The sequence below is a fragment of the Rattus norvegicus genome, chromosome 11 (assembly GCF_036323735.1).
Source record: "Rattus norvegicus strain BN/NHsdMcwi chromosome 11, GRCr8, whole genome shotgun sequence".
NCBI lineage: Eukaryota > Metazoa > Chordata > Mammalia > Rodentia > Muridae > Rattus > Rattus norvegicus.
The window spans coordinates 44,067,598-44,085,705 of NC_086029.1; the positions used below are offsets into that span (position 1 = coordinate 44,067,598).

Consider the following 18,108-nt stretch of genomic DNA (forward strand, 5'->3'; position numbering starts at 1 on the left):
CCTGCCCCTCTTACTGGCTGACTGTATATTCAAGGTTCCCATGAGCAATAGCAAGTGTCAAACATCATGATGTCACATGTGCAAAAGGCAGAACTTTGGTGCCCTTTTACCACAAACTCCAGGTATGTCACCTTCAGGCACATCAATATGACCACAGACCAGAAACTCCCTAAGTCCTGGGGCCCACAGTTTCCTTCCAGTGATGTGATGAATTGAATCATTGGCCATGTGACTGAGCTCTCAAGCATCCTCAGGACTTCATAGGGCAAGCTGCCACAAAACCCTGATCCTTTGATCCCAGAGCTGGTCTATTGGGTGAGCAACTCCTATCCTAGGTCATTTCATCCTTAAAATAAAATGTGGGCCATCTAAGCAGTTCAAGAATAACAAAGATCGGATTGTTGGGGAGCCCCAAGGTTTTATTATCCAAAGAACCAGCAATAAAGCTCACTAAATTCTTTCCTATGCCATGGTAACCTCACCCAAACACCTTCAAGGCCCAACCTAGCTGCCAGGGAGACTCCTCAGTTCATCTGAGGTCTTGTGAGGCCTTCCCTAACCCATGTTGGCGTTGTTGACTGGCATGGTTTTATTCAGGTCTTGTGCAGATAACCACAGCTGTTGGGAGAGCATGGAGAGCATGATTGCCGTGCCCCCGTCATTGCCAGAAATGTATAGCAGCACTCCTCCTGAGTCTCTGGCTCCTGTAATCTTTCCAGTGTGGTCCTGAGCCTCAGGTATAGAGGTTGTGTTCTAGATGTCCCCTTTGGGGATAGACACTTGACAGTCAGGTAGTCTGTGGGTTTGAACAGTCGTGGCCCTCTACATTAGTCTGTTTAATTCATGGATACAGGATAAGAGCTAGGCTTATCTATGTGTAAGGAAAAGGGTAAAGGAGGCAGTTGGGTGTTGTATCAATTTAGTAAAATGATAATTGTGCGTTCTCCTTCAGGATATGTGATCTCTCCAGCCATGGGTCTTGAGGTAGTACCAGAAATTGCAATACCAGTAATGAGTTACCTCATATTGGCAGGTCTCACACTGTTACACACTGACATTCTGTTGGTTACATAGAAGATACTGGTGCCACTATTGTAGCATTTGCTCCCTGGCATTGTTGTAATCAGCAGGATTTACAGCTGGGCAGGACCGTTGGTAACCTTCCTTCCCCAGAAGTTTTCAGAACACCTTATAACACTATGAAAGCCAGTCATCAGAGAGGAGACACCCAAGTCAGTACAGCTTGATCTGAGTCCTGTGACCGAGGTGCGTGGTGACTTTAGCAGTAGAGTCTTACCTGCAAGTTCAACCAAGAGCAGCAGCGATAGCCTACAGTGCTTTCAGAATCTCTGAGGTGACTTCTGGTCTAATACCCGGAAAGGAGGCTCCTGGGCTTTGTGTGTGGTCTTCTGTGGCTTCTGGGTAGGGAAGGAACATTATCCCCTTGTGTGAGGTAAGATAAAAATATTAAAGAGGTCCCTATAAAACAAACACACTGGCATCAGCCACCTACATCTTTTGTTTACAATGTACAGACTGTGCATTTACATTAATATATACAGTTATTTTTGGCATTGCCAAGGAAACAGTCTGGAGTCACCACTATCGTCCTCCCCCCAACCCCTGTAGCCTCCCCTTCCAGTGTAGAATGTGGGGAATCTGTAAATCGGATGTTGTCAGGGAAAGAAACACTGTGGAGGATATTGTTCTGCTATAGCAAATGGCCTGAGGCTCAACAGAGTATAAACAACATACGTTTATTCTCCATAGTTGTGGAGGCTGAGCAGTCTGTGATCAAGGCGTCCACCCACTAGGGCTTGGTCTCTCTGCTTCCAAGATCAACATACCAATGCTGTTTCCTAAGGAGGAAGGAATAACATGTCCTCAAATGACAAAAGGCAGAGGTTGAAGGGGACAAAGTCCCTGCTTCAAGTGTTCAGCTTGGGTGCCCAACCCTCTCCAAGAAGCTCTCCACTTGTGTTATTTATGTAGCCAGAGTTTCCAGTACTGTTACACTGAGATGACATTTCAATGAAAACCTCAGAAGGGACACAAAAACTCAAGTTAGAGCAGGATAGAAACATGGTTTCTCTTTGACAAAATGGCTGTAATTGAGTAGCTCAGTGGTGTTGATGAAGAATGGGCATCTTGGCAGGTGTACTGGCTTCCACTTTACCCTCTACCCCAGGGCAGAGAGGCAGGCAGATCTCCATGTTTGAGACCCTCAAGTTCCAAGCCAGTCAAGGCTACATAACAAGACCTTGTCTCAAACACTATATATGTTATATATTATTTTATTATATATGTGTGTGTCGTGTTCAGGTTCAAAGCTAAGTGTTGCTAAAATATATTGTTCAACTTAGGATAATTTGTTGAGCCATATCTGTCTGAGAGATCCATTTCAGAGCTTCACCAAATGTCCTAAGGTCTGTTTCCCATTGACTGACCCACGTCTACATCCCTGAAGAACCCTGAACTGAATCCAAAGCAGGGCACCACCACTCCCAACACTGAGCTGTCTCCAGTCAGCTTTGTGTCCCTCCTTTGACCACATGCTTGGGTGTTACTCATGTGTTCTCCATGTGTGCTGGGCCCTCAGATCTAGACTTCTATGTCAACCATGCTAGCCTTCCTGTGCCTCTGGTATTTGTCTGTCTCAAAGTCACTGTGATAACCATAAAGAGAAGGAATACAACAGGTTTACGGGCCACATGGGAGATTAAGAATGGCCCAGCTGTTGACCAGTCTGAGCTTCAACTTCTCTCTACAGTGGGTACCACTCACTGGGGATGCTGTGTTTGTGACCGGGGCTCTCTTTCACAGCTGGTATCACTCCATGGCTTCTGCACACATATGTATGGTTCCTGACAGGCTGTCCTCCCTTCTTCTAGCTGAGCTGAAGCTAGGTAGAAGGGCATTTGCTCATTGTCAGTATTTGACACCAGATGAAGAGTTTTGTCATAGTCTCAGAGCTGAGGGAGTACGGTGGGCAGTGAGGCTCTCGAAGGCTCACTATGGAGTCACAGGGCTTCCCTTCATTTTAGTGATGGGGCTGAGGGGGACAGGCCTCTTAAGGGAAGAAGATGGAGATACAGTGGAGGATGCAGTTGAAGGAAGAGTATGAGCCAAGGCTGTTATATGCTTAGAAGTGGCCAGGAAGCCTCTGGGTTAGTCTTCAGAGACCAGATGAGGCTGAGATGACCCCGACTGACTGCAACGTGCTTTGTTCCTGATCCCCTGGCAGATTCTAAGCCATCTCAGGCAGCTTATGGGTTACCAGCAATGGCTATCTTGTGCTTTCCCTATGGCTGTGCTGATCCATGGTATCACTCAGGTGTCTAAAGGAACCCCAATGACTATGATCATTTTCCTTTCCTTTCAAAGAATATAAAGTATAGGGATCGGGTTTGCAATTCTGAGTTGTAGAGAAGAGAGGCCCTCAGAGCCTTGAGGTTTCCCCACCCCACCTCCAGTGTTACTGGGAAGCAGGACGAATAGCAGGCCTTCAAGAATGCTCCAGAACATCGTCCATCCAGAAAGCACTGAGTTCTACTGGCCTCTGGGAGGAGCTTTGGAAGGCAGAGCAGGGCCAAATGGCCTGTATGTTTTCTCTTCTCTCCAGAGGAGAGAAAAGACAGTCATTACCTTCTGCACACATTAACATATGGAAAGGGCTGGGCCCCAGATAGAAGGCTGGCATCAGCTTCCTCACCCAGGAGCTAGAACCACTAAGGCAGAAACTCTACAATTTCCTCTCGAGCTTTGCCAGAGGCAAGGCGCACAAGTTAAAATAATTACCTGTGGATGACTGTGTATGTTTCTCTCATCTAATTAGGTAATCTGCCCAGGTGTTTAGCACCAAGCACTTGGTGCTTTAATTGGAAAAAAGTTAAGGACAGAAACTAATTAGCAGCCATAATCCAAACCAGAAGCGTAATGATATTAACCACAAGTCACCATGGCTATCAGGAGCCTACCTGTCTTCACTCACCTTTAAGGCAGAGGAAAGTGTTTGTAAGCTGGTAAATGCTGACTGACACTCAACCACCAATACCAGGCAACTTCAATTCACAGTGTCAAAGAAGTGTAAAATATTGTGAGTGCAAGGCAGTGCAGAACCATAACTGAACAACCCAACATGCAGGCCTCCTTCTCCCTTGTGGGTGTGCATGCGTGCTTGTGTGTGCACACTTGTGCTTGGGTGTGTCTTGTGGGCATGTGTGGTTGGTTGTTCATGCACATATGCATGAATGTGGAGGTTAGAGGATGACCCTGATTGTCCCCAGGAGCCTGCCTCCTTGCTTTGTAAAGTAAGGTCTCTCCCTGGCTTGGACATTAGCAAGTAAGCCAGCCCAGGTGGGCACAGATCCCCAAGGCCCCTCCCGCCTCTGCCTCCGCAGCTTCTGCTTCTTAGAGTGTGTTCCTGTTCCGGGGACTGAGCTCCAGTTCCCTGAGTTTGCAAAGCAAATACTTTACCAACTAAGCCACTCCCTGTTTCAACTTATTTATTTATTTACTTATTTACTTATTCATTTATCCGTTTATTGTGAGTGCGTGTTTGTGGACACCTGCATGCCACAGCTCCAATGTAGAGGTCAGAAAACAACTGCGGGAGTCCATGTCTCCTTTTTAAAGGCAGCGTCTCCCTTGCTCTGGGCTTCAGACCCCAGGCTAGCTGGCCTTCAAGCCCAGTTCTCTTTCTGCCTCATCCCTCGGGGTCAGACAGCTGGGGTTACAGGTGTGCTTCTGGGTTTTTATTTCAGATCCAGGGATTGAACTCAGAGTGAGAGGTTTACACAGCTGCCACAGTTATCTGAAGAGCCCCCTCCCCCTATCCATCCCCCATCCCCCATTCTGAAGAGAGGATGTTGCTTTGTAGCTCAGGCAGTCTGGTCTTGGACTCATTGTGTATCTCAGACTGACTTCAAACTCTTGATTCCCCCTGCCTCAGCCTCCTGGAGAGCTGAGGCTAGGGATGTGTGCCCCAACACTGGCTCCAAGCTAGGTGGAAATCAAGACACAGTTAAATACCATATACCATCTCAAGTCGGTTCTGTTCACTGTTCTTGGGCAGGATCCACGGGAACCTGAAACTTGCAAAGAAGTAAACTGGTTTTTATAACCTGAAAAATCTTCTACTGTTTTCCCTCAGGACAGTCTAGCTTTCCTATCAAAGTAGACTCTCCCGCACCTCTCTCTCTCTCTCTCTCTCTCTCTCTCTCTCTCTCTCTCTCTCTCACACACACACACACACACACACACACACACACACACACACACAAATCCTAATTCCAAGATGGCTGCTGAATGGTTGGCTAACAAATCCAAGGGCCTAGTGTTTTTATCGGAGACTTTCTAGAACCTTCCCTTTCTGTGGCATTTGTTTCAGAAAACTGGCAGCGTGAAAACACAGACAAAAACAGAGCACACAGTACAGAAACCGAGCACGCAGTACTGACCGGGTCCGTTTTGTTATTCAATGCTGTAAAACAGCACTAGATGACTTTGGCTCTCTGGCAATCCGATATTTTAAACAACTAATTAGCGGGATGTGAAAGTAGATTCTGGGAAGCCAGAATTAGGTTCCAGAGAAAGACAAAAAGACACTCTCCATTGAGGTCCAGGAAGTGCAAACTGACATCTTCCCAGGGCTAGCTCCAGCTTGTCGGTGTGGCCTCAAAGTTAGGGCCAACTCACTTAAACCTGAGCTCCACAAGTAAACGATCTTGACCTGTTGTTTTGAGCTCCAATTCACCTCTGATTTTCTATTCCTTATCCCCTGTCAACTCCCTCAAAAATAAACAAATGTTTAAGCAAAACTTTTCAAAGGGGAAAAAATGGAACCGTTTGCATAAACCAAAAGAAGAAAATAAATAACTGGAGAAAAATATTTATGTTCCCTCCCCTAGAATGTAGAGGGACTCTGCCTCGTGAGGACATACCTGTGTCCCCAGGACTGGGCCCTGAGAGGCTGTGACTTGGAAACCAGAGCGAGTAAATAAACCCTGTGTATATGCAATGCCTCGAGATGGTCTGGTCTGGCTTGTTTACGTATTTTCCCCATGCTCTCTTTGTTTGACACTAGGCTTTTTCTAGCTAGCTATCAAACATTGCTCGTGTTTAAGGGTTAAAATAATGGGGTCATTATGGGCCTATTCTGGAGAAACAGGCCAAAGAGACCCACAGCGGACTCACGGCAGCTGTCGGGAGCCACCGCCAGCCCCTGGGGAATTCGCTTATTTCTCTATCACACAATCCCACCTTGATACCAGGGACGAAAACACACCCACTGCATTTGGGCCCTGTGCTAAGAATAATTGTCACCAATATTGATTGGCCCTTGGGGACTCGGCTGAATTTAAAAACTGCAGACTGTGAAATCCCAGCTGGGGTAGCCTCCCTGAGATTGGGGCTTATTTGTGACATGTTCCTATGTTTAAACTTATCTGTGAAAACTGCGAAATTAATAACCTCCCGTTGAGTACAATATGGTTACCCGCCCTGCCGCAGTACACAGCTATTTTTGTTCTTATTGTTTTTCAGGCTGGGCTCGAGTCTCCACCCTGGAAACTCTGAAAATGAAGCCCGAACGTATTCGTATTCGTTACCTGGCGTCTTGGGTTCCCATGGTTTTCAGAGATGGCGCTAAAGCGATGGGGGGGAGGGGGTGTTGGTTTCTCGCCTCCTTTTGTGGACATTGGTTTTTCAAGCTGGTCTGGGACCTCAGCGGTCTCATGGGCAGCCTCAGCCTTGGATGTGGACCGATTTCAGCTGTCAGCTCCGTTCTGCCTTCTGAGGTTTCAAGCTTAACAGCTTTCATTCGGACACAAATCAGCGAGGGAAGTGTGCTGACTTGGGCTGCAAAGTCCACGCATCTCAGAGATAAAAATTCCGAACGTGCGTGAGATCAGTCACAGCTGAAAGAGAGATGCTGATCCCCACTCGGACTCAAGTCTCTAGGAAGGGCGTTTTTAAGTCACACACACACACAAATGTGCATTTCTGCTGATGAAGCTTCCTGGGAGTCCCGGGTTGATTCCCTGGCATGATTAAAAACTGCTTAAGACAATTTCAATTCTGTCTCTCTGGCGCCCCGAAATTCTTTGTGAGGGGCATTGGTGTCGCGGTCAGGTCCTTTCGAAAGCTGTTCCCTTCCTCTCCGCTCTGGTTCCTCCTCCTTCGTGATAATTTTAAAAACTAAGCCATCCCCCCCCCCAAAAAAAGTAGTATGTTTTTAAAGATGTATAAGGAGAAAAAAAGCAGTAAGATAGTGCCAGCTACGTGGGGGTTTTTTTGTTTTGTTTTGTTTGGTTTTGTTTGGTTTGGTTTTTTTCTTTTTTTTCCGGAGCTGGGGACCTAACCCAGGGCCTTGCGCTTGCTAGGCAAGTGCTCTACCACTGAGCTAAATCCCCAACCCCCCCCCCCCAGCTATGTGTATTACTGCCTCTCACTTTTATATGCTCTGGCTAATCTCCGTGCCAAAAATCTGCAAGCGGAGTACACAGCTAGGTTTGCTAACAAGAATTAAAATCAGGATTGTTGGGTTTTTTTTTGTTTTTTGTTTTTTTTTCTTTTTAATTCAGCTGCTAAAAAATAAACGGCAGGCTTCTCTCCCTCTCCTGTAAATTATACACACAATTCCCCTTGTATCTTAAAGTGGAAACTCAATAAACAAACAAAACATAATGTCCCCACTAACATTCACCTACGTATTTAATGCTTCAAGAATTCACTTTCCGGCCCAGTTCTTTCAAGTTCTTTTTAACGCCTCCTGGGGGCAGAGGGGAATTCAAATACAGCTGCTTTGGTTTCTTGCTAGCCTGTACTTCGAAAGGAGGAATTACTAATATGATTTGTCAACAGTATCATTGTTGAGAATTTACTTTATTGTTGTCTGAGGTTTCTAAGGCAGCCCATCTGTAATAGAAATATAAATCATAACTAGCGAACGAGTTTATATGTAGGGTTAAGGAATGCAAGCAAATTACACTGTAATTTGCTTCATTACCTGAAATTTCAAAATAGTCCCTAAAGTTTTGACCCCACTAATTGAGTAAATATTGGAGCAGAACAGAGCAGAAAAGCAGCCCAAAGACTCTGAGCCACCATTTAATTGACAGAGCAACTTACCGTGTCTTCGGAAGGCTGCCTTGCGTTTTACAGAAGGCAAGTCCTAAGAAACAAAGATAAAGTGTGTGGCTGATTGCCTGGGAATAAAGTTGTCTGTGGCTGGGATGTGTTAGGATTGATGTATTTGGGAATGTTTGGTCTTCAGACGTGAGAACAGCGCAGTGACTCTGGTTAACAGCAGTGTGTCCTACCCTGAGGTTTGCTGAGAAGTGTGTCTTAGGAACACCACGCCCCTGCCAAATAAAGGTTCACATAGAAGAAAAACTGGTGGCTGGTGAGATGATATGTTTGTTTATTGGGTAGATTCACAGTGTGCATGTGAACCAGAATATTTCCACATTTCATAACCTGAAGTGTATGGCATTTTTGCCAATTGTTCTTCAATAAAGAGAGTTTTTTTTAAAAAAAATTAATGAAAAATAAACAGTTTCAAAACTTAAATTGGTGTGTGTGTGTGTGTGCGTGTGTGTGTGTGCGTGTGTGTGTGTGTGTGCGCGTGTGTGTGTGCGTGTGTGTGCGTGCGTGTGTGTGTGTGTGTGCATGTGTGTGTGTGTGCGTGTGTGTGTGTGTGATTGTTTGTTTAGGGGTATGGTAGGGTTTTTGTTGTTGTTGTTGTTGTTGACTTGTTGTTTGTTTAGTTTTATGTTTTCGGCAAGATCTCACTCAGTAGCTCGGGCTACCCTGGGGCTCTCTGCATAGCCTAGGTTAGCATGGAAGTCAGGTGACCCTCCTACATGGCCTCTCCAGGGTTGGGATTACAGGAGTGAGCCACACCCCAGGCCTGAGAAGAACTGGCTCAAGCTGTGAACACAGTGCTGACTTGTAATTTTTTTTTTCTGCAGAAGTTATTTTCTTACCCTAAAACATGGGCCATCCTTTTGCTGCAAGAACTACAGCTGTGACAGCAGGCTGGGCGTCTCTGCTGCCACCAGAGCCACACAGGGAGGTCCCCAGACATCAAAGAGGACACTGGATCCCTTAAAGCCAACTGCGACAACCTCCCATTGGGGTATCTTGTTTGTGGTCACCTCTTGCTTAGGGTATCACTGGTGATTGTAATACGTCATTGCAGGCGTTTGAGAGCAGAAGGGAAGATGGCGGACTTACCTACACGATGACTTTAGCGGACATCCTGTACGTTAAAGCCATCATTTCTCCAGTCAGAAAACACAAAGACTTTGTGTTCTAGAACATTCTGCTAAGCCTGGGAGCTACAACTAGAAAAGACACACTAGGCACACCGTTTCCCAGGGTGCGACACATGGGATCCTCACAGCACTTTGCACACCTGGAGGTCTTCTCAGCTGTGTTTGTAAACTATAAAGGGCTTTCTAGGGTTATTTAGGAGATGGTTGTCAAGTATAGAAGGTGGGCGCACAGGAGCAGAATGTAGACATCTCCCGTGGAGAAAGGTACGGAGGTCACAGGCAGCCACTGGCTCTGAGTACTACCTCCCGCAGCCACCAAGAAGGGGAAGAAATAGTTTCTCCCTCTGAAATTATTCAGAGTGGCCTAGTGCAGGAGTCCTGGTCACATAGGAGTTCACTAGATAAAACACAGCACACTTCTCTAAGTTTAATTCCAGAGAAACAGTGACTCTCTTAGTATAAATACATGCTGCATTGGGCATACTCACACAACGTATTTCAGAAAGCGTCAATTCTGACAAATCTCCCTTAGCGCTGAAGGAAAACAATATGAGACCAACAGCAAACCACCTCTGTGGGATAAACACGGGGCTGAGAGACTGTGGTGCTGCCAGCATCTTCAGAAAGGCTCTCAGGACAGCACAGGTGCAAGGCTCATCCTTTGGTGACCTGGGCTTCTCCAAGACAGCCTCCACACCCCACTCACTGCATTCTGACCCCCTCCACCGAGAGAGAGTCGTTCCTAATCCGGTGCACACCACCTCCTGAAATGAATAAAATCCACTTACTCTGGAAACTCCAGTTTGCTTTCTGCAGATGTGAGAAAACACCATGACCAAAAGCAGCTCGGAGAGAAGAGAATATAATTTAGCTTACACACCACCACCACAGCCTATCACTGAGGGAAGCTAGGGCCAGAACTCCAGGCAGGAACCTGGAGCAGGAGCTGATGCAGAGGCCGTGAAGGGTGCTGCTTACTGGTTTGCTTCCCCTGGCTTTCTTAGCCTGCTTTCCTATCGAATCCAAGACTGCCAGCCATGGCCACAGCACCCACAGTGAGCTGGGCCCTCCCACATCAGTCACTAATTAAGAAAAACACCCGACCGACATGTCCACAGGGCATGTGTGGAGGCATCGTCTCTTCCCAGACGACTCTAACTTGTGTCAGGTTGACCAAACCTAACAAGTACATGAGAGTAAAATCCCCATAAACGATGAGGAGTCCAGATTCTGCTCGTGTCCATGCAGTCCTACAGTGGGCTTCACTACGTGAAGAGCAGAGGTCCAAGATGGCTGTCTTCGGGCCGTAGGGCCATTTCTGTCACCAGGCCTGATACCCGTGGGCTCCTTCTAAAGCCCATATGCTACCTTATGTGTGAGTATCTACACAGAATTTTTAACTCTCTTGACTTTACCTACATTTTAAGGACAACAGCACAATGTTCCATGCCATCTGTAGTGATTATTTTTCTTCATTTAAATGTGCAGAGATATGAGGGTTATCCATTAAATCACACATATATTAAAATTCTACTTCTAGCACATTGTGGCTTGAATGTGACTTGTAATTGAGACTAATAGGCTTCGAATACAGGCGGGGAGTTCAACAACTTAATCATTTTGAAATATCACCAGTGTATCACATGATCCACTCTGTTTCCAAGTTGTTTGGTTGGTATATGGTGTGTGTGCGTGTGCGTGTGCGTGTGTGTGTGTGTGTGTGTGTGTGTGTGACAGAGAGAGAGAGAGAGAGAGAGAGAGAGAGAGAGAGAGAGAGAAAACGAGCACATTTAGGAACAGAATAAACGGGTTGGGGATTTAGCTCAGTGGTAGAGCGCTTGCCAAGCAAACGCAAGGCCCTGGGTTCGGTCCCCAGCTCCGAAAAAAAGAAAAAGGAAAAAAAAAAAAAGGAACAGAATAAACCCTCGTTGCAGGGAGAATTTATGTGTGCAGAAAACTTATGCCTCTTTGTTGAGAACCTGTCGTGTGACTTTGTGCAGCCGTGTTTTGTTTTGTGCTTTGCTTTTTAACCTCTGGGTCTCTCGGTCTCACCCTGACAGCCCCAGCACCTGTTGCAGACACTAACACTGCCCACATCCTCACAGCAGATTTTTCTGGCTTCCGCCTTTTCCCTTGAGAAACAGCGCCACCTTCTGGCTATGGTGGTCATAGCATCTGCCTGTGGAGAACCCGACTAATACACTAGTAGCTTCTGTCTACACAAGATAAGGTTTGGGAAGAGGGAACCTCAACTGAGGAATTGTTTACATCATATAGGCCCATAGGCAAGTCTATGGGGACATTTTAAAAATCTTAATCGATAATTGATCTGGGAATGTCAAGTGAGTGATAACTAACCAGCCCTGGGTAGGTGGTCCTGGGTTGTATGAGAAAGACAACTGAACAAGTCATGGGGAACAAACTGCCATGGCTTACGCTTCAGTTCATGACTCCAGCTTCATCCTTACTTTGAACTCCTGCCTTTGGAACCCCCTTATTATGGGGTGTATCTTATAAGCCAAGTAAACATTTCCTCACCAAGATACTTGTGGTAGTGTTGTTAATATTATGGCAACAGGACCAGTCCAAAATTGTTTTATTGAAATATTACAACGTTCCTTGGGAATGAATTTCCACACTTTTCAGTAATAGGGACCTGGCACACTGGCCCAGACTCAGCAGAGCTCAGCCAAGCTTGTGCAGGCCACCCATGGATGCTTCCCTCCGCAGACAGACGGTAGCATCGGGAAAAGGTGAGGGCTGCTCTCAGCACAGTGTTGCCATCAGCATTTGGGAGGCAGCGCTGGGTGGAGTGCTCCGGGGACCATCTGAAGTAAGAGCCACACATGGAAAGCAGCCTTTTCTTTGCCAGCCCCATGAGTCACTGGCCAATGCTGTGTGGTGCTAGGTGGCACTGAGTCTGAGGAATGACTCCTCCTGCTCAGAGAACATGTATAACTCCTCCTTTTATTTTTTTTCTTTTTTTCGGAGCTGAGGACCGAACCCAGGGCCTTGCGCTTGCTAGGCAAGCACTCTACCACTGAGCTAAATCACCAACCCCATAACTCCCCCTTCTATGTTGCTCCAAACTCAGGCTTGCTTGGTAGGAAAGGGAGCTCACAAAATCCATGGAGGAATGCCCAATATAAAAATGGCATCGTTTCCTGCCCACCAGTGAGGAAAGAAGGTGGCATCTCTTGTCCATGCTGGAGGGCTTAGGAAGTCTGTTTCACATTTATGATCACACATACTTGGGTAATCTGGGAAAGAAATGGGGGCTTCTGTTCTTTGTTTCCTCTATTCCATTCTACATAATTCTGGCACATAAATGTGAAATAACACGTGTGCACACACACGCACACACACATGCATGCACACACTTATAAAGAGAACGTGGTGCTGGGCCCGGCATAACAACCTGCCAAGCATTAAGTGCTCACCGGTGCGCTAACCACATGCCTGTAATGAGGAGACCAACTACTCTCTGAGTACTGTTTCACAGAATAAAATTCCACATCTAGAACTGTAACCCTGGCCAGAAGGTCCATGGCTAGAGAGGCCACAGGGAGGAACCCATTCATTGATATTTTACTAAATGTTCATATTGTCAAGTTGCCTTCTGAGTATCTGTGATTGCATCCACACACACTAATGCTCTCAACCTTGGTCAGGGAAGCTTGTTTTTGCAGCAGTCAATGGAGAGATGCATAACTGGTCAAATGCTGAGAATGATAAACTGGGTATTTAGCCTTAAATGAGATACTTAGATCCACCACCCCCTCACACACCAAGGTTCAGGAAACATCTCAAAAGAGAAGATAGAAAGACTGCAAGAGTTTGAGGTTGGGGAGAACTGTAAAATGCTGTCATCTAGACATAACTGCAGTGTGTAGTTTAAAAAAAACAATAAAAAAAACATACTAAATCTGGCTATTCACTGGAACAGTGGTCTCGCCCACCCCCCACGGCTGTCTTGCTCTAGTCCCCAGGCTAGCTTGCTAAGCTAGCCAAACCAGTTTAGCCTGAAATACCTGGAGCAGGCAGGCCATCCTCTGTGGCTGGGCTGCAGAAGCCTGCTACCTCACTCAGCTCCTCTCAGCCCCCAAACCACTAGAGACTTTTATACCAGCCAGATTTATAATGGTAAATCTCCAACCACAGAATGCCCGTGCAAGAAACATGCAACTCAATAATATAATTACAAGCTGCACACTCAGATTGGACAAACACCACGTCTCCACTCTACTGTCCATTCATGAAATCCATGGCTATTTGCAGCTCCGCCAGGCCAATGGTTCCACTCCGTCTTCTCCCTCGGTTGTCTGTCTTCTCTTCTCTTCTTCCTCTCTCCCCTCTTAAGCTTTTGGCTCTGCCTTTTCCTTCCACTGCCCAATCACAGGCTCTAGCCTTATCTGACCAATAAAGATTTCACCTGTCCTCACCTGAGTATGTGACCTACTCCTCGTTGGGACACCCCTCTTGAGGGAGCAGAAAATACAAACAGCAATGCACAACGCATGACATTGCTGTCAAACTCATGGACGTGTACAGCTACAGTTGTCTGAAAGATCAAGCCAGCCAAACTTCCAGCACAGAGGGAGTCATGGATACAGTTTCTGTCGCATCGATGAAACACTGTGACCGACCCAGGGCACTTGAAGAGGAAAGGTTTACACTGTGACCTTTTATCTGGCTGAACCATCCTGAACCACAGTCTACTGAGAGAAGCCAAGGTAGAGACTCACACAGGGCAGGCAGGAAACTGGAGGCAGGAGCTGATGCAGAACCCATGGAGGGGTGCTGCTTACTGGCTTGCTCCTCGTAGCTTGCTCAGCCTGCCTTCTTATATGTCCTAAGACGACCAGTCTGAGTGGCACTGCCCCCCAGATCTCTCACATCTATCACCAACCAAGAGGAAGCACCACAGGTTTGCCTCCAGGTCACTCTGGTGGGGACATTGAGGTCTCTTCCTATAAAATTATTCTCAAGTTGATATAAAATTAGCCAGCATACACACGCACACACACATACACACACCGTATGTTTACATAAAGCCTATGTTTAATATAATACATATATATACATACACTTTATGTAAACAAATATTTATATACAGATATGTAATGTAATATGGTCTCCACTCCCATTTCTTCTGTTTCCCCCAACTATTCCCACTTCTGATTTTAGTTTGTTTGTTTTTTAACCCGCCAGGTCCGGTTATCTCTGTACGAATGTGCATGGGTGTAGGGCATGGAGAGCTACCGATGTCCACCCACCATGGTCTCTGCATCAGCTCCTGCCTTGTTTGAGATCCTGTCCTGATTTTCCTTAGGGATGGGCTGTAATGTAGAACTGAAAGCTAAAATAAACCCTCCCTCCCCAGGTTACTGTTCTTCATGGTTTTATTACAGCAATAGAAGCAATAGAAGAATTCATTCTTCACACATAACACAGGGACTTCATAAGTTTGGAGTATAGACACATCAGAGACGATAGCTAGGTTACTCTGGGACAAACCCCTCTCAAAGAGACTGCTCACAATGAGGAAGCACTGGAGAGCTTTGTAGAGACAGGAAAAGACCAGATTGAACAAGATACCAGGATGACTTGACTCTTTGGGGAAGGAGAAGTTAAGATATTACATGTGAACCACAAGGCAGATGGCAAAGGACAAAAATAATAACACATTGCATAAGGCTGGGAACATAGCTCAGTGGGTTAAGTGTTTGCCTGGCAAGTGTGAAGCCTTGCAACTAATCCCCAGCTCCTCATAAACCAGGAGTGGCGGCAATCCCAGCACTCAGTAGGCAGAGGCAGGAGGATCAAAAGTTCAAGGCCATTTTGGCTACACAGAAACCTGCAGGCCATCCCAGGCTACATGGGACCCTGACTTGAAATGACGAAGCTGGTGTCAATTACAACAAATACGGTGACGGTATATCACATGAAGTGATAAGTGTCTCGATTGCAAGCATTTTTATACTCAGAGGAAAACGTTGTTTGCTCAAGGCTGGACAATGGCTGAACGGCAACTAACCCAGATCTCAGGGAGAAACTCTCGGCCGTTGCTAGCCAGTTCTGTACGTCAGAACTGGTGTGTCAGCTCTGTGGTATCGCAGAGACAGAGACGGAATGAGAAGAGGGAAGAAAGGAGAGACACCCTGGCCACCCCACAGCAACCATCACAGGTGCAGAGCAGAAAGCAGAACCATCTACAGGAGCACACGTCCTTTCTCAAGCCCAGTAATGATGGTGTTCAGTTCACAGGACCTGTGGTGAAGCCACCGTGTGTCTCTACATCACTGGCTGTTTCTCTTCCTCTTTCCTCTCTTCCTCTCTTCCTTCCCTACCTTCAACTAGCCGTGCCTCCCTCTTGCAGTATCTAACCTGTAGGAGGCTAGGACAGCACAACAACAAATGTCGTCATTGTTGTGCATGAAGTAAGAGTCAGGAAGTTGCGACTGCACACTGAGTGATTCTGGTGTCAAGAGCAAAGCCTGCCACGCACTGCTCTCTGAAACTGTCTGCTCCCATTCTTGGTGGGGTGTTCTCAGAAGCGGCTCCCGCAGTTGAGACCATAGACTCACTCAACTACACATTTCCTTGAAAGCAGATGAGGTGTTTAACTGGATCCAAAGGATTTAAAAGCTCCTGCATCCTTTAAGACCTGTTAAGACCTTGCACAGCCAGGGTCATCACTCTCTTCAGATGTAGCACATAGTAGGTGTGCAAGGAAAAGTGTAGTTGAGAAGGGACTGTGAACTCCAGTCCACTGTCATGTCCCTGCATGTAGCATGATGGCCTTTTCAAATTCATGTGTTAATGAGACGTTCAGATCAACAGCCTAGACAGAGTCCTGGAGGCTGATGATGGACAGACTGACTCCTGTACAGACAGCCCCGGAGGCGGAGGTTAGACAGACTCATTGCTTCAGTCAGATTCCTCTTGTGCGACCAGGAAAGGGGTATTCTTTGCTTTCTCTACAAAATTGTGCCACATCTAACGCAGACCGAGAGACAGAAGCAGGCCTTCTGTGAAGGTCGTTGGGGACAGTTGAATGACTTGCACATCTAGAATCCATCTGTGAAAGGTTCCCTTTCATCACTATTTACTAAAAAAAGAAGGGCTGGAGGGGCTCGTCAACCCAAGAGGCTACGTTTTCAGTTTTCGCCAGAAGGCTTTGGAAAATAAATGGCTTGGTTGCACGAGGTTGAAGTTGGGGGGAGGTTTAGCCTTCCGAGTGGAGCACGCTAGAGTTCGGCTCCTAGTTTTGTCTGTGGCCTTGATGGGCCCTGACCTTCAGGGGCCCAGGGAAGGATACGTGTTGGTGATGATAAGACACAGTCAGACAGCGTTTTCTGTTTGGAAAACCCAGCACTTACAGACTATCCCTTGGAGCAGCAGACAAGGTTAAAGTCTGTAGTTTTACAAGAAGGTATTCGGAGAGCGTTTTGTTTGCAGGAGGCTGTGGGTACGCTCTCGTGGAGGTCAGGGGTCAATGTCAGGTGACTTCCCTCAATGTCAGGTGACTTCCCCCCATCCACTCCTCTTCATACCTGGACACAGGGCCTCTTGGTGGATCTAGAACTCAGTCCTTTGTTTAGACTGCCCAGTCAGTGAGCTCCAGGGACCTGCCTGTCCTGCCTCCCAGCTCTGGGGTCACAGATGTGTGCTGCCAGCCAAGTTTTCCCAGGGTACTGGGGCTCTGAACTCAGATCCTCACACTCCCATGGCAAGCGCTCCACACTGCCCGTCTCCCCAGCCCAGATGTATTTCTTTTCAAGTAGGTTCTGTCTGTGATTTGTTCAATGGGTCAATGCAGAACCCAGAGGAAGAGGAGCAATCGTACTTTAATACCTGACTGAAGGTGAGTGGCCCAAGGATTTGAAGTTGAGGCCAACTTGGACTACGTAGAAGCTCCAGGCTACAAAGACTCAAAAAAAAGATAAGGAAACATAAAAATAATTCCATGAAAATTTATATAGTTTATGCATGTCTCATAAATAATTCTGTGACGTACATCTATGCCCCATTCCCCACAGTTCTTGGATGAATTTCATTAGTTTTGAGTCAGTACCATAAATGACCAGCAGAGAGCACTGTTCTCTAATAGAAAAGGTGCTACGCCCCCCCCCCCCCCCCCCAGATGACCACCACCGGACGATTTTCCTAGGGCTGCCTTACTTTAGCAAAGAGCCCCAGGCTGGATGGCTCGCACAACAAAAACACTTTTGTTCACAATCCGGGACTGAAACTAGAACTAATGAATGTGCAGGTTCATTTCATTGGCTAGTGGCTGGAGTCTTCCTATGACTTCACATGGTCCTTCTTCTGTGTCCCTACCTGGCTTCATGGTTACAAGTCTTGGACCAATTCCCAGCACCTACAGAGGGGCTAAATATTCTGTAGCTCTGGTTCTAGGGGACCCAACGCCCTCTTTCAGCCTCAGGGGACACCACGCACGGTCATGGTACACATATACAGGCGAAACATACATGCATGTACCATCAAAATAAGCAGTTTTATTTAAAAGTCATATTAGAGCAAATATGACTCATTTAACCCCTTCAAAGATTATACATCCAGATAAGTCGTATTCTGAGAACACAGCAGGTGGTGATATCACAGATGAATGGGGTTCAGGGCATGGCTCAATGCATAGAAGCTCTTCTGTTCTGTGCTGCTAACCTTTTAAAAGGCATGGACAGACAGCCCCTGTGTCACAGTGGTTTGATTGGAGGCAGTCTGGCACTGCAAGAAAACAACCCTGAGAGACTGTACCGCAGATCTTGTTTTTGACTCTTCCTAAGCTATCGGTGTGTTGTCTAAT

General features: G+C 46.6%; 1 long non-coding RNA gene across 1 annotated transcript; it reads right to left on the reverse strand.

The window, feature by feature from the left end:
• Positions 1-398: 398 nt before the first annotated feature.
• On the reverse strand, positions 399-4,804 carry LOC134481055 (uncharacterized). Its single transcript, XR_010056259.1, has 2 exons — positions 1,756-4,804; positions 399-1,443 (listed from the first exon to the last, which is right to left on the reverse strand). It is a non-coding gene; the product is annotated as an uncharacterized LOC134481055 (long non-coding RNA).
• Positions 4,805-18,108: the final 13,304 nt, after the last annotated feature.